Source organism: Saccopteryx leptura, chromosome 2 (genome assembly GCF_036850995.1).
Source record: "Saccopteryx leptura isolate mSacLep1 chromosome 2, mSacLep1_pri_phased_curated, whole genome shotgun sequence".
Classification (NCBI taxonomy): Eukaryota; Metazoa; Chordata; class Mammalia; order Chiroptera; family Emballonuridae; genus Saccopteryx; species Saccopteryx leptura.
In genome coordinates, this window is record NC_089504.1 from 100,451,532 (window position 1) to 100,467,301 (window position 15,770).

At 41.2% G+C, this 15,770-nt stretch overlaps 1 protein-coding gene across 8 annotated transcripts in view; it reads left to right on the forward strand.

Moving 5' to 3' along the window:
- The window catches only part of DIRAS2 (DIRAS family GTPase 2), a 37,523-nt gene that overhangs the window by 16,942 nt on the left and 4,811 nt on the right, over positions 1–15,770 (forward strand). For 4 of the 8 annotated variants that reach the window (XM_066368421.1, XM_066368420.1, XM_066368422.1 and 1 more), the window contains one exon: positions 10,867–10,955. The exons of 2 other annotated variants lie outside the window; for them this stretch is intronic. The gene's annotated coding sequence lies outside the window, so the exon portion shown is untranslated. The remainder of the gene's footprint in view (positions 1–10,866; positions 10,956–15,770) is intronic. 2 more of the 8 variants (XM_066368423.1, XM_066368424.1) reach the window with 1 other exon arrangement.

Sequence of the window (15,770 nt, forward strand, 5' to 3'; positions counted from 1 at the left end):
AAAACTTGTTTTTTTTTCCATTCATATTTGTTTGTTTGTATTTTTTAAATAGTAGCCATCCTAGTCAGTGTGAGGTGGCAGATCTGCGGTCTTGATTAGTATTTTCCTGATGACTAATCATGAGCATCTTTTAATGTGCTTATTAGTCATTTGTGTTTCTTCTAGGAAGAAATGTGTATTCAAACTCATTCATTTTTTAATTGGTTTTCTTTTTGTTATTCAGTTGTAAGAGTTTTCTAGGTATTTTAGATACTAGATTCTTTGTGTGTGTGTGTGTGTGTGTGTGTGTGTGTGTGTGTGTGTGTATTTCTGAAATGAGAAGTGGGGAGCCAAAGAGACAGACTCCTGTATATGCCCAACTTGGATCTACCCGGCATGCCCGCCAGGGGGCAATGCTCTGCCCATCTGGAGCATTTCTCCGTTGCAACTGGGGCCATTCTAGCACCTGATGTGGAGGCCATGGAGCCATCCTCAGTGCCCAGGCCAACTTTGCTCCAATGAAGTATTGGCAGCAGGAGGGGAAGAGCTTTGCTCCAATGGAGTGTTGGCAGCAGGAGGGAAAGAAAGGAGAGGGTGGAGAAGCAGATGGGTGCTTCTCTTATGTGCCCTGGCCAGAAATTGAACCTGGGACCTCCACACAGCAGGCTAGCACTCTACCACTGAGCCAACCAGCCAGGGCCAATAACTAGATTCTTAATATATATATATTTTCTCCCGTTATGTATAATCTTGTTTAGATTTTTTTTGATAACATCCTTTGTTGCATAAATTATGTAATTTTTATTAAGTCTAGTTTAATTATTTGCACAAAATTGCAAGGGGCCCCCAATAGCCAAACAATCTTGAAAAAGAATGAAGCTGGAGGATTCACACTTACTAATTTCAAAACTACTACAAAGCTATAGTAGACAAAATAGGTGTGGTGCTGGCATAAAGATAAATATATAGACTGAAGGAATAGAACTGAGATCTAGAAATGAACTTTCACATTTATACTTAACTGATTTTTGACAATGGGTCAAGACAATTCAGTGAAGAAAGAACTGTCCCTTTAACAGATGGTCCTGGGACAACTAGATAGCCACATGTAAGAGGATGAAGTTGGACCCTTTCTTCCACCATACACAAAAATTAAAACAGATTGAAGATCTAAATATAAGAACAAAAGTGGTTTTCTTCTAACTCTTAAAAGAAAACATAAGGGTAAATCTTTATGACCTTGTATTTGGCCATGGATTCTTACATATAGCACCAAAAGCATGAGTAACAAAATAGTTCATGATTTTTTGAAGGAACCTCTTTTAGCAATTTGCCAATTCTGAAAACTTATTTGACCAAAACTAGAAAACCACCTACTAAGCAGGTATGCATGCACAGCGCCACATTCTGATGCGCAGACCGTGAAGGAAGGATCCGGGCTACACACAGCAGCACGTGGAGCCGTCGTGCCTGGCACTGAACACCTTCTCTCTCCTGGTACACGGAGCTCCCATGGGACGGTTGGCCTTCACCTTTGGTGTTTATTTCCCTGCAGGGTTAGCATGCCGCATTGGCATGTTGGGTCAGATTTGGTAACTGGTCTTGGAAATGAAACCCTTAAAAGAATAATTTCCGTCCCAAGAAATGCCCTATTTCTCTCCATGTAGTTTATTCATGCAAATATTGAGAGTCTTGCAGTGAGTCTCTGAGACCCCTCTCACCCTAGTATGGAATGGCAGCACCTGTACTGGGTGTACATGTGTCACCTGCTTCAGCACCTGCACTGACATTGCCTGGGTGGGTGTCTCCGTAACGCTCTGCCACACAATTCCAGACAACAGACTTTGACTTTGATTCTTTGGAGAAAGGCGAGCCATGAAGGTTTAACACGTCCTTATAACCAGGCAGATGTTTCCCACTGAGAAATCTCATTGTTTAGGTCCTGCTATGAAAGTACATGAAATACAGTACATTTATAATTAGAGAGATTCAAAAATTATATAAAAATATGCCTTTTCACCTAGGGAATTGGTGCTCTGTTGAAAATTGTTCTTTTTTTATTTTTCTTTTTTTCTAATTTATTGGTTGACATGGTTTGCCAAACAATACATTTTTTTTTTGTATTTTTCTGAAGCTGGAAACGGGGAGAAACAGACTCCCGCATGCGCCCAACCAGGATCCACCCGGCACGCCCACCAGGGGGTGACGCTCTGCCCCTCCGGGGCATTGCTCTGTTGTGACCAGAGCCACTCCAGTGCCTGGGCAGAGACCAAGGAGCCATCCCCAGCGCCCGGGCCATCCTTGCTCCAATGGAGCCTTGCTGCGGGAGGGGAAGAGAGAGACAGAGAGGAAGGAGAGGGGAAGGGGTGGAGAAGCAGATGGGTGCCTCTCCTGTGTGCCCTGGCCAGGAATCGAACCCGGGACCTCCGCATGCCAGGCCAACGCTCTACCACTGAGCCAACCGGCCAGGGCCCAAACAATACATTTTTTAAGTGTACAACTCAATATAAACCATCTGCACCCCACATCATGCCCCCACCTGCCCCAAGCAAAGTCTCTTCCAACCCCCATTTCTCATCCCCTTTGGTCTTCTCCCCCTTCCTCCACCCCCGACCTTTTCCTCTAGTTATTGCCACTCTGTTGTCTGTGTCTATATGTTATGTGTATATATGTTTTGGTTAATCCCTTCACCTTCTTTGATCCTGTCTCCTCTTTCCCCTTCCCTCTGACAGCTGTCTAACTGTTCCCTGTGACCCTGCCTCTGTTTCTATTTTGTTCTTCAGTTTATTATGATCATTATATTTCACATATAAGTGAGACCATATGGTATTTGTCTTTCTTTGCCTGGCTTATTTCATTTAGCATAATAATCTCCAGGTTCACTCAAACTGTAACAAAAGGTAATATTTCCTTCCTTTTCACAGCTGCATAGTATTCCATTGTGTAAATGCACCACAGCTTTTTTTCCCACTCATCCACTGATGGACACTTGGACTATTTCTAGATCTTGGCTATTGCAAACAATGCTGCAGTGAACATGGGGGTGCATATCTTCTTTTAAATTAGTGTTTTTTGATTCTTAGGATATATTCCTAGAGATGGGACAGCTGGGTCAAAAGGCAGTTCTATTTTTAATTTTTTGAGGAAACGCCATACTGTTTTCCACAGTAGCTGCACAAGTCCTCATTCCTACTAGCAGTATACAAGGGTTCCCCTTTCTCCACACCCTCACCAGCACTTGTTTGTTTATTAATTTAGAGATTTATTTATTGATTTATTTTAGTGAGAGAGGGAGAGACAAGGATAGGTAGACAGGAAGGGAGAGAGATGAGAAGCATCAACTCATAGTTGCAGCACCTTAATTTTGTACATTGATTGCTTTCTCATACATGCCTTGACTGGGGGGCTCCAACTGAGCCAGTGACACCTTGCTCAAGCCAGTGACCTTGGGCTCAATCTGAAAACCATGGATCCTGTCTATGATTCCAAATTCAAGTCGGCAACCCCATGCTCAATCTGGTGAGCCCTTGCTCAAGCAGGCGACATTCGGATTTCAAACCTGAATCTTCTGATCAATGCCCTACCCACTGAGCCACCACCTGGTCAGGCATAATTTATTGATGATAGCCATTCTGGCAGGTATGAGGTGGTATCTCATTGTGGTTTTAATTTGCATCTCTCTGATGATTAGTGACGTTGAACATTTTTTCATTTGCCTATTGGTCATCTTTATGTCCTTTTTTTGAAGTATCCATTCAGGTCCTTTGCCCATTTTTTAATTGGATTGTTTACCTTCCTGATGTTGAGTTTTATAAGTTCTTTATAAATTTTGGTTATTAACCCTTATCAGATATATTGATGAATATGTTTTCCCATTATGTGGGTTGTCTTTTCATTTTGTTGATGGTTTCTTTTCCTGTGCAAAAGCCTTTTCGTTTGATATAGACCCATTTTTTTTATTTTGTCCTTTATTTCACTTGCCCAAGGAGATGATATCAATAAAAATGTTGCTATGATAGATGTCTGGAATTCTGCAGCTTATTTTTTCTTCTAGGATTGTTATGCTTTCATAATTTACCTTTAAGTCTTTTATCCATTTTGGGTTTATTTTGTGTATGGTGTAAATTATTGATCCATTTTCTTTTTTTCTTTTTTTGCATGTGTCTGTTCATTTATCATCACAACACTATTTATTAAAGAGACTGCCTTTACTCCATTGTAAAGGAGTAAGAGTCCTTGCTCCTTTGTCAAATATTAATTGACCACAAAGGCACAGGTTTATTTCTGGGTTTGCTGTTCTGTTCCATTGATCTATATGTCTGTTCTTATGCCAGTACCAGGATATTTTGATTACAATGGCCTTGTAGTATAGCTTGATATGAGGCAGTGTGATACTGCCCACTTTGTTCTTCATTTTCAAGATTTCTGAGACTATTTGAGTTCTTTTTGGTTCCTTATAGGTAATTAATTGCTTTTCTCTTGCATCTTTAAGGATTCTTTCTTTGTCTTTAATGTTTTAATTATAATGTGTCTTGGTATGGGCCTCTTTGGGTTCATCTTTAATAGGACTTTTGTGCTTCCCAAACTTGTGTGACTTTTTCTTTCACCAGGTTAGGGAACTTTTCAGCTATGATTTCTTCAAACAGGTTTTCTATTTCTTGTTTGCTCTCTTCTCCTTTAGGAACCCCTATGAGGCAGGTGTTGTTTTTCTTCATGTTGTCCCAGAGGTCTCTCAGACTTTCCTCAGCCTTCTTAAGTCTGTTGTCTTTTAATCACTCTGCTTGTGTGCTTACTGTTATCTTGTCCTCTAAGTCACTGATTTGGTCCTCCACTTCACCCAACCTGCTGTTGATTCCTTCTAGTGCAGTCTACATTTCAGATATTGTATTCACCATTTCTGACTGGTTCTTTTATTATGGTTTCTATGTCCTTTTTAAAGCTTACTATCTCTTTAAGTTCTCACTGAGATCTTCCATTCTTACCCTAAGATCCTTGATCATCCTTATAACCATTGTTTTAAACTCTGCATCTGGTAAGTTGGTTGCTTCCATTTCATTTAATACTTTTTAATGGGGATTTTTCTTCTTACATTTGGGGCATATTTCTTTGTCTTCCCATTTTGTCTATTTATTAGGTAGCTCTGCTCTGATTCCCAAAATTGTTGTAATGTCTTTATGTGGAAGGGGTCCTATTGGGCTCCGGGGTACAAACCTGCAGGCCACCTGACTTTCCTTGCTCTAGGAATGTTTCTTGTGGGTTATATGTACCCTCCTATTGTATATCAGTCTTAAATGCTGTTGACCCTTTCATGGGTGGAGTTAACCCTTCAGGTTCTCTGACTTTAGGGTCAACCTTGATCACTGTGTATGGACACTGTGCAGTGACTATCTCCAGGGACAGAGTTATTCCCAGAAAGCCCTGCTGCCTACTGGGCTTTCTCTTTTTAGATGGGTCACTTTTCTGGCTAGTTGGGTCTTGAGCTGATGTGGTCTGCAACCCACTACTGGTTGTGTTGGTTCTGGTTCCTCTTGGTTGGGGTTCAGACACGAGTTGGTGTCAGACATTGTTTGTAACCAGCCATGGGCTACCTGTCTGGAGCTACTGTGCTGTTTGAAGCTGTGTCTACGGTGCCTGGGTGAGCCTGGGAGGGGATGACCTGTGTATTAGAGTCTATTTCCTCCTGCTTAGGGCTCAGGGAAGCTTTGTGAAAGGGCCAAAACTCCTTAAGATTTGCTTCCACTTGTCAGCTACTCCACCTCCCTTGCAGTCCCTGGGTCTCCCTGCAGTCTTCTGCAGGAAGACTGGAGAGTATGCCCAGATGGCTTTGCCCCACAAACCACTCCACAGGTTGCAAGCTTGGTGGGATAGGGCAGCTGAGATCAGGTGGACAGTGTTAATGCGACCCCTACTGGGGGTGTCTCTTGGTCAGGCACTCCATGCAGGGGAAGTGGCCCCTACTCTAGAGCCTACTCCCTCAGCCACTGATGGATATTCCAATTCTGTTCCCCACTCCACATCCCAGGGGTGAGCAGCAGGTTCAGGTTGGGTGGGACCAGCAGTCTCCTCTGCAGAAGTTGTTTCAGCTGAGGAGCCCCTGGTCTCAATGCGGACGGAGGGGAAGATTGAGAGAGTCTCCCACTGGGTCTACTTGTGGCCCAGCCTACAAGAGGTATCTGGGGCTTAGCAGGGCTGATCCAAATATGTACCTGGTCTCAATGGGGATGGAGGGGAAGATTGAGAGAGTCTCCCACTGGGTCTACTTGTGGCCCAGCCTACAAGAGGTATCTGGGACTTAGCAGGACTGATCCAATAGCTTCCCCATTCAGGAGAATGGCTGCAGTCCTTTTGAAGGGGTGAGGCGCTTCTTTGCCTTCCCTGGGTAGCTTGGGCTGAGCTCTCTAGGGAGGCAGGAGTCACCCCCAAACCCACTATGAGGTTTCCACACACCCTTGCACCCCCTCTCCTTTGTCTCCTGGACCAAAGCTTCCTGAGGGTGACAGGCTTGGACAGACATGACTCTGGACACACAGTACTCACCTAGCGCTCTGTGAGCAAGGCACGGCCTCCTGAGTCTGCTCGGCCCTCTGCTCTCCCAGTGCTCCATGCGCTCCCGTCGGGAAGGCCGAGTCCTACAGTCCTGACTCTGCTCGGCCCTCTGCTCTCCCAGTGCTCCATGCGCTCCCGTCGGGAAGGCCGGGTCCTACAGTCCTGAGTCTGCTCGGCCCTCTGCTCTCCCAGTGCTCCATGCGCTCCCGTCGGGAAGGCCCCGTCCTACAGTCCTGACTCTGCACGGTCTGCTGCTCTGCCTGGGGAAGCGCTTCTCCTTTTTGGGGTAGCAGGGACTGTGCTCACCGTGGATAGAGAGTAGTAGCCCCGCAATGCCTGCAAACATTCCTGCTCCTGCCTGTCTGGTTCCTGGATAAGAGCTTCTCTGGAGATAGCTGTGCGCTGGGGGTGGGGCAGGCTGCCCCTCTTTTCAGGGTCCACGGCTTAGACACTGTGGGTTCCACTAAAAGCCTCCCTGGAATAAGGACACCCCAAAGCCACTGCTAGGACTGAGCAAGGCAGAGGGCCCTGTGGGCCCAGGGCTGGGCTGTGCCCTCCGCTGGCTGAGATAACAGGAGTGCTGGTACTCGAGGAGGTAGTGTCTGGGATTCTTATTTTTACCACTAGCTATGCTAGCTCCTCTTCCCACCCCTGTTATTCTGGGTTGGGGATCCTTGTGTGGGTTTGAGACCCCTACCACCACTTTCCTGGGGGGAGAGAGCTCCATAGACAGCCTGATATCCCTCTGGCTTTTCAGCCTCTGCACGTGGATGCAAGGGTTAGCCGTTCCGCCCTCCTGACCGGTCCCTATGGCCGTCTTCTGTAAATCCCTGGTTATAATTTTTCAGTTCAGCTATTTGTCAGTTGGTTATTCTGGTTGAATGTTGTTTTAGCTGTGAATCCAGTTTGGGGCCGGGAGCCAGTGAGTATAGCATGCACCTACCCTGCAGCCATCTTGGAACCTGAAAACTGTTTCTGAATTTCTTGTTAGGATATCCTATTTATGTTGTAATATCAGTAATAGTCCTTAAATGACCCATTTACCTTTTTTAGTAGTCATTTTAAGTATAATCTCTCAAGGGCCAACCTTAAATATGGAATTTATTTGAAGTTAATAAAAAGTTTAAATGTGATAGTAAGGACAAATATATTTCAGAAGGCCTTGTGGGAAACCAAGGCAAATATGGAACAGAGTTGGGCGAGTTGTGTGAGCTTCAGGCGATCTTGTGTCTTTGTGCTCAGACTGTCTCTGGGGCATTTGGGTTAGGATAGTACACAGAATTATCTGGGCTTTCCACATCGACTTTATTTATTTATTTATTTTTAAGTGCAAGGAGAAGAGATAGTGAGACGGACTCCCACATGCACACTGATCAGGATCCACCCACAACCCCTATCTGGGGTTGATGCTCAAATCAACTGAGCTATTCTTGGTGCCCAGGGCTGACACTCGAACCAATCAAGCCATTGGCTGTGGGAGGAGAAGAGAGAGAAAAGTGGGAGAAAGCGGGGAACAGAAGCATATAGTCTCTCCTCATGTGTTCCCTGACCAGAGATTAAACCTGGGATGTCCAGACACCAGGCCTATGCTCTATCCACTGAGCCAAACAGCCAAGGCCTTCAAATCTACTGTTAATGAGTTAAACTTTTCCAATTTATACTTTTTCTCTGATTTTAACTATTTGTTTTTGGAAGTAGGCTTTATTTGAGTATAATACAAAGAAAGCTTGTTTCAACTGGAACTATTTTTATTTTTTTAATTTCATTCATCAAAATCTAAAGTTCTTTCCAAATGGCAGCTTTTGTGATCAGGAAATCAGACTTCAGTTTCCCCAGAATTTAGACCGTGTGGACCTACGATAGCCTCTATGTCAGGGGTCTCAAACTCGCCGCCGTGCGGCCCGCCCACCAATTTTGTGCGGCCCGCAGACTAATCAAACTTCGTGGATTAATCTGCGGGCCAGTCTGCGGCCGCACAAAATTGGTGGGCGGGCCGCATGCGGACCGCGGGCCGCGAGTTTGAGACCCCTGCTAAGTTGATTTTCAGTATTTAAAAAAATCTCGTTCTGTATTCTTTAACTGCAGGACACACATTTTTATATTGTGTGACACTTTGGGGCGAACAGCCTATGCCCTTTCCTAACCCTTCCACTCGTGTGTCTGTCTGCGCTCATGCTGTTGAGAAGTATGAGCGACTCCAGAGACAGTATAGTCTAAAGAAGTGTGCAGGAAAATGAAAGAAGAAAGTAGATGTAGTCATTCCAGACAGTCTTCCTATTAGGGGTTGTCAAGAGACATCAGTTCAGCTGCCTCTCCCAGACAATGTTACTGTTCTTCCCTAAGTTAGAGGGAGACCAGAGACAAGCAGAGGCTTGGTGAAACCAGAACCACAACCAACAAACAGAACCAGAAATTTCTTACACAACTAAGAACAGCAGCAACAAGAAAGTGCTTCTATAAAAATGGAAAAATCAGAGTACAAGAAAAGGCTATTGAGACTATATGGGGAAAGATTCAAGAGAAGTAAAAAATGGGTATAACGGGCCTACCATCTAAGGCAAGAAAGAAAGAAAGAATGAAAGAAAGAGAGAGAGAGAGAGAGAGAGAGAGAGAGAGAGAGAGGGAGAAAGAAAGAAAGAAAGAAAGAAAGAAAGAAAGAAAGAAAGAAAGAAAGAAAGAAAGAAAGAAAGGAAGGAAGGAAGGAAGGAAGGAAGGATACAAGGGTTGGGATGATGTGATTTTTAAACATAGAAGAAACAGTTCTCTAAGCTGCAGAAAGAACAATGGTTTTAATGCTTTCTCATTTCTCCCCACCCTATCCCCCCCAAAAATCCCACAATTAAAAAGCAGTTCTAGATATATCCTGGAGATAAGTCACAAATCCCAGAATAAAGAGAGTATCTGAACTTTGCTAAAGGGAAGGTAAAACCCCAGTTTTCTACAATGGCAAGAGAATCGTACTGGCTTTGGGTTTCACATCAACAACCCCAGACGGCAAAGTTAAACATGGAATAATCCTTTAAAATCTGAAGGAAAAATAATTTGAACATCATTTGGTGGCAGAATTCTGTCAACCAAGTGAGAATGCCTGAACTCAGTAATGCCGTCTGAAAGAATTTGTCAGCAACATTTGTATGAAAAATACAAAAAGAGGATCCAAGGAAGGTGATCAGTTGAAATGTGAAAAAAAACAAATGAAGCTAAAGAACAAAACGTAAGAACCAAGCGTTGCTGACATGGAAAATTGTAAATTGTATTTTAATCAGAAACGTTCAATGAGAGATGACCTTTCCCTCCCGGTGGGTCCAATCCTACTATCCTTGTCTATAACAGAAAATTTTGACAAATTCCTTTTCATGCAGTTTATTGATAGGTTTTAGAGGCAACCTGTGGAAGAAGCACAGAAGACAATTTTAAAATTTAGGACAACTTGTGAACATAATAACTGGAAAAGTTAAATACTGGTACATGCCTAGAAAAGTATAGCATACGTAACAGAAATTAGGCAGTGAAGGGAGGAAATTGTGCTCATTTTGCAGAATAGATAATATGGCCTAAAGTCAGTAAGTCAAGGCATTAAGTATCGGGGTGATCAATTTGTAAGTTATTTAAATGCCTAATCACTGTGTTACACACCTAAAACAAATCTAACATTGTATGTCAACTATACTTGAAAAAAATAAAAATAAAAAAGTCACGCCTGACCAGGCGGTGGTGCAGTGGATAAAGCGTTGGACTGGGACGTGGAGGATCCAGGTTCGAAATCCCGAGGTCACAGGCTTGAGCATGGGCTCACCTGGTTGGAGCAAGGCTCACCAGCTTGAGCCCAAGGTCATTGGCTTGAGCAAAGGGGTCACTCAGTCTGCTATAGCCCCCCAGTCAAGGCACATATGAGAAAGCAATCAATGAACAACTAGGGTGCCACAAGGAAGAATTGATGCTTCTCATCTCTCTCCCTTCCTGTCTGTCTGTCCCTTCCTATCTATCCTTCTCTCTGTCTCAAACAAAACAAAACTATTAAGATCTATTATTTAAGCAATGAAGGTATTATTTAAAATTATAATGGTGAACACCAGGAAATGACAACTGAGTTTTCATCCTTTTTAACAGTGGTTATATCTGGAAGGAGATGTTGGGGCTATTGACAGAAGGGGCCTGGGTGTGAATAAAAAAGGATTTTATAATCTCTCTTTTAAAAAAATACATGTATTATGCCGTTTATTTTTGTTTGTTTGTTTCACAGTTTTTAAACTGAGGCAGCAGGCGTGGTTTGGGTTGGTTTCAACAGGTTTTGTCAGGGCTACCTGAGCTTGTCACCTAACGTTTCTTCTTCCCTTGAAGACAGACCTGCCGTGGGCATCCTGGCTCCCAGTGGCTCCTGACTTCTTCCAGGTTCGCTCCTTTGGATATCCGTCACCAGATCTCTGCAGGTAATCTCTCTGACTCCTTCAACCCTTATGTTACCCTGTACTGGTTGTCTCTCCTTTTTTCCTTAATCCCCACATCTCTTTACAGAGAAATGTGCACTTGTCTTTCTAGTCAACCCATCTGTTCCCATTGCTTTCAAACCTGGTGCAAAGTGACTTCAGTTCTCTTCACACCCACCCCGACAAATCATTTACCTGAAAGTTCATCAGCCTTCACTTACCTCCTATTCTCCGAAATCAAAACCTTATTTTCCATTTTTATCATACACGATATCTAACAGAGTAGGATTTTAAAAGTGGAATTGGAGAGTGAATCCTGTTGGATGTTCCAATTTTGATGGTTCCTTTAAAGTTTTGTATTTCCATAATTTTAAAAGAATCCCAAGTATTCAGAATAACCTGGACCAGCGCCTTATCCCAGCATTAACAGCTTCGGAGCCACCACCAGCGGGAAGACTAGCAATGTTTCTAGCAGCCCACAGGTCTTGTGCCTCCCGCATCTCAGCTGTCAGATTCAACCAGGTTGTTGCATGTTCATTCTCTAGCTTGCATTTTCTTCTTGTGTGACTAGGTAATATGTTGATTTTATGGTGTGAGTACTCTATTGTTTGCTTATCATTTCTACTGTGATTCTGTGGGTTATTTTTATTATCTGCTTATTAGGAACAATGCTGAGACTGTTACCTTTACCGTGTTTGTCACATTGGGGTCTCTGCTCCGTAGTTGTGACTCAGTTTCAGAATCAGCAGACACTGGCATCATGCACACTAGATCACTGCCCCTCTTGATGTCTTCTGTTATTTTTTTAAATAACAGCTTTAGCCCTGGCCGGTTGGCTCAGTGGTAGAGCATCGGCCTGGCTTGCAGGATCTCGGGTTCGATTCCCGGCCAAGGCACACAGGAGAAGCGCCCATCTGCTTCTCCATCCCTTCCCCTCTCCTTCCTCTCTGTGTCTCTCTTCCTCTCCTGCAGCCAAGGCTCCATTGGAGCAGCATTTGCCTGGGCGCTGAAGATGGCTCTGTGGCCTCTGCATCAGGCGCTAGAATGGCTCTGATTGCGGCAGAGCGACGCCGCAAGATGGGCAGAGCATCGCCCCCTGGTGGGCGTGCCGGGTGGATCCCCGTCAGGCGCATGCGGGAGTCTGTCTGCCTCCCCATTTCCAATTTCAGAGAAATACAAAAAAGAAAAAAAAAACTTTAATGAAATAGAACTCACCCAATTAAAGTATACAATTCAGTAGTTTTTAGCCTATTCATAGGGTTGTGCCGTCATGACCCCATCAGTTTTAGAATACTCATATCACGCCAGAGGAAACCCTGTGCCCATTATCAGCCACTTTCCATTTCCCCCAGAATGCTCACTCAGTCTCATCCCTAGGCAACCACAAATATATTTTCTATCTTTATAGGTTTTATAGTTCTGCACATTCCATATAAATGCAGTCAGACAGTCTGTGTGGTCTTTTGTTACTGGCATCTTTCATTTACCATTATTTTTTCAAGATTCATCCATGCTGTAGCACACACGAGTCCCTCGTACTTTTTATTGCTGAATAATATTTCATTGTGTGGCTATACCACATACTACTTACCCGTATGCTAGTTGGTGGACATTTGCATTGTTTTTGGTTTTTGGCTATTGTGAATAATGTTGCTATGAACATTCCTGGGCAGTTTTTTGTGTGGCTGTTTTAATTTCTCAGTGGAGTTTCCTTAGAAGGGAAATTGCTGGGTCTTATGGTGATTCTATGTTAAACTTTGGGAAGAAGTGGTAGACTGTGTTTTGAGGAAGCCATGCCATATGACATCCAGACTAGCAAAACGCAAGGGTTCCAGTCTCTCCACATCCTTGTCTACATTTGTTATATTCTGGATTCGGTTGGTTTGTTTATTATAGTGTTCTGATGGGTGTGAAGTGGTTTTGATTGCATTTTCCTAATAACTCATGACATTGAGTATCTCTTCATGTGTTTATTGGCCATTTGTATAGCTTCTTTGGAGAAATGTGTATTCAAGTTCTTTGCCCATTAAAAATTTTTATTTCATTGTTTTTGAATTATAGGAGTTCTTTATATATTCTGGAATCAACCCCTTACCAGATATGTGATAGGCAAAAATGTTCTCCCATTCTGTGGGCTGTCTTTTTACTTTCTTAAATAGTGCCTTCTGATGTACAGTTTTTTAATTTTGGTAAAGTCAAGTTTACCTATTTTTGATCTTGATGCTTGTGCTGTTGGTATCACATTTAAGAAACCATTGCCAAATCAAAGGTGATAAAAATATATATGCCTACAGTTTATTCTGAGAGTTTTAGTCTTACATTTAGATCTTTGATCCATTTTGAGTTAATTTCTCTATATAGTGTGAGGGAGGGGGTCCAACTTTATTCCTTTGCATGTGGGTATCCAGTTGTCCCAGCATCATTTGTTGAAAAAACTATTCTCTCTACATCGAATCTTCCTGGTAACCTTGTCAAAATTTCATTGGCTTTAAATGTGATGTTTTAGTTCTGGATTTGAATTTTTCCGTTCATTTATATGTCTCTCCTATGCCAGTGCAACATTGTCTTGATTGTTGTAGCTTTGTAGTGAGTTTGAACTCAAGAAATATGTGTTCTCCAACTTTTTTTTGTTACTCAACATTGTTTTGACTATTCTGGGCTACTTGAATTTTCATATAAATTTGAGTTCAGCTTGTCAATTTTTGTAAAGTAGTCAGTTGGGTATTTTTTCTAGGGATTGATTGAATCTGTAAATGATTTGGGGAATACAGAAGTCCTGATTTAATGTCATCAGTGGGTTCTTGGACCTGCAGTGAAGTGATGTATAACAAAACCATTTATCCTTTATACAAACACTTCAACATTTTACCAATGTGATAATGAAAGGACATTGGATGAAATGACATTATTTGAGGATTACTTGTATTATCATTTTTAACACTATTAAGTCCTCAGACATATAAACATGAGTGTCTTTCCATTATTTTAAGTCTTAAATATTTTTAACAATATTGCAAATTTTCAGAGTATAAGTTTTATATTTCTTAGTTAAATTTATTTCTAGGTATCTTATTTTTTTACTATATTGTAAATGGGATTGGTTTCTAATTTCACTGTCAGATTGTTCAATGGACATGTATAGAAACATGGTTGAGTTTTATATGGATCTTGTATTCTAAAACCTTCCTGAAATTGTTTAATATTTTTATTGAATTTCTTAGGATTTTCTATAGATAAGGTCATGTCATCTGCAAAAAGATAGTTTTATTTTTTCCTTTCCCTTTATAGAGATAGATACTTCTTCTTTTCTTTTGTTTTCTTTTTTTTTTTTTTTTTTTTTTTTTTTGCTCAATTCTCCAGGCTAAAACCTTCAGTAAAAATGTTGAATAGAAACTGTAACAGTGGACACACACACACACACATATATATATACACACATATAATTTTTTTTAAATGTAGGGAGAGAAAATTCAGTCTTTTACCATTAAGTATTACTTTAGCTCTGGATTTTAAATTATATGTCCTTTATTTGATTGAGAAAGTCCCCTTCTATTCCTGTTTCAAGCTTATTTTATTTATGATTGGGTGCTAAATTTGTCATTTTTTTTATATCTACTAAAATTATCATAGTTTTTTCTTTTAGTTTACTGATAAGGTACACTGTATGAATTTTTGGATGTTAAACCAACTTTGAATTCCTTGGATATATCTCACTTGCTTATGATGTATAATTCTTTATATTCATTGATGAATTAATTTGCTAGTATTTTACCAAGAATCTTCATATCTATATTTATAAGAGATACTGGTCTGTAGTTTCCTTGTGATGTTTTTGTCTGGTGTTGGTATCAGGGTAATATTGGATTCAGGAAGGGTGAGAAGTATTCTCTCCTATTCATTTTTTGGGAAGAGTTTGTGAAGAGTTGGAATTAATTCTTCTTTAAAGTTTTGCTGCGATTCACCAGTGAAGCCATCTGGATCTTAACTTTTCTTTGTGGGTAGTTTTTGATTACTAATTTAATATCTTCATCTAAGTTTATTGATATTTTTTATTTCTTCTTGAATTGACTTTGATAGTGTCTGTTTCATCTAACTTATATACAATTTATTGGCATATAGTTGATCAAAGTAATCTCATAATTTTTATTTCTGTAAAGTCAATAGTAATGTGTCCTCTTTTATTACTAATTTTAGTAACTTGAGTCTTTTCACCATTTTTGTGGAGACAGTGTCAGTTTAACTTTTTGTTAATTTTATCAATATTTTCAAAGAACCACATTTTGGTTTTATTAATTCATCTTTTATTGTGTTTATATTCATTATTTTATTAATATTCACTGTAATCTAATTTTTTCTTCATTTTTCTTTCTTTGGGTTTAGTTCTTTCTTCTTCTAAGGTGGAAGATTACATTACTGATTTCAGCTCTTTGTTCTCATTTAATGTAGGTGTCTATAGTTATAATTACCCTTTAGCACTGCTTTAGCTGCACATCCTCATTGTCTTTTTGACATTTTTGGCTCCCTCGGTGTTGTGTCATCTTCTCTCCAGTTTTTCCTTGCTCTTCTTACTGCTCCTTTGTGACCCCTATTCTGCCTGGTGCCTACTGAAAATAGGCAGAGACCTTGGCAGTGGCACCTGGACTAAGTTCTTTTTTTTATTTTTATTTACAAAGTAAGTTTAATGGGATGACATTAAATCAATAAGAGTACATAGGTTTCAGGTAAACAACTCTAGAGCATTTCAACTGTTGATTGTGTTCTGTGTCCATCACTGAAAGTCAAATCTTTTTCCATCACCATATATTTGTCCCTCTTTAT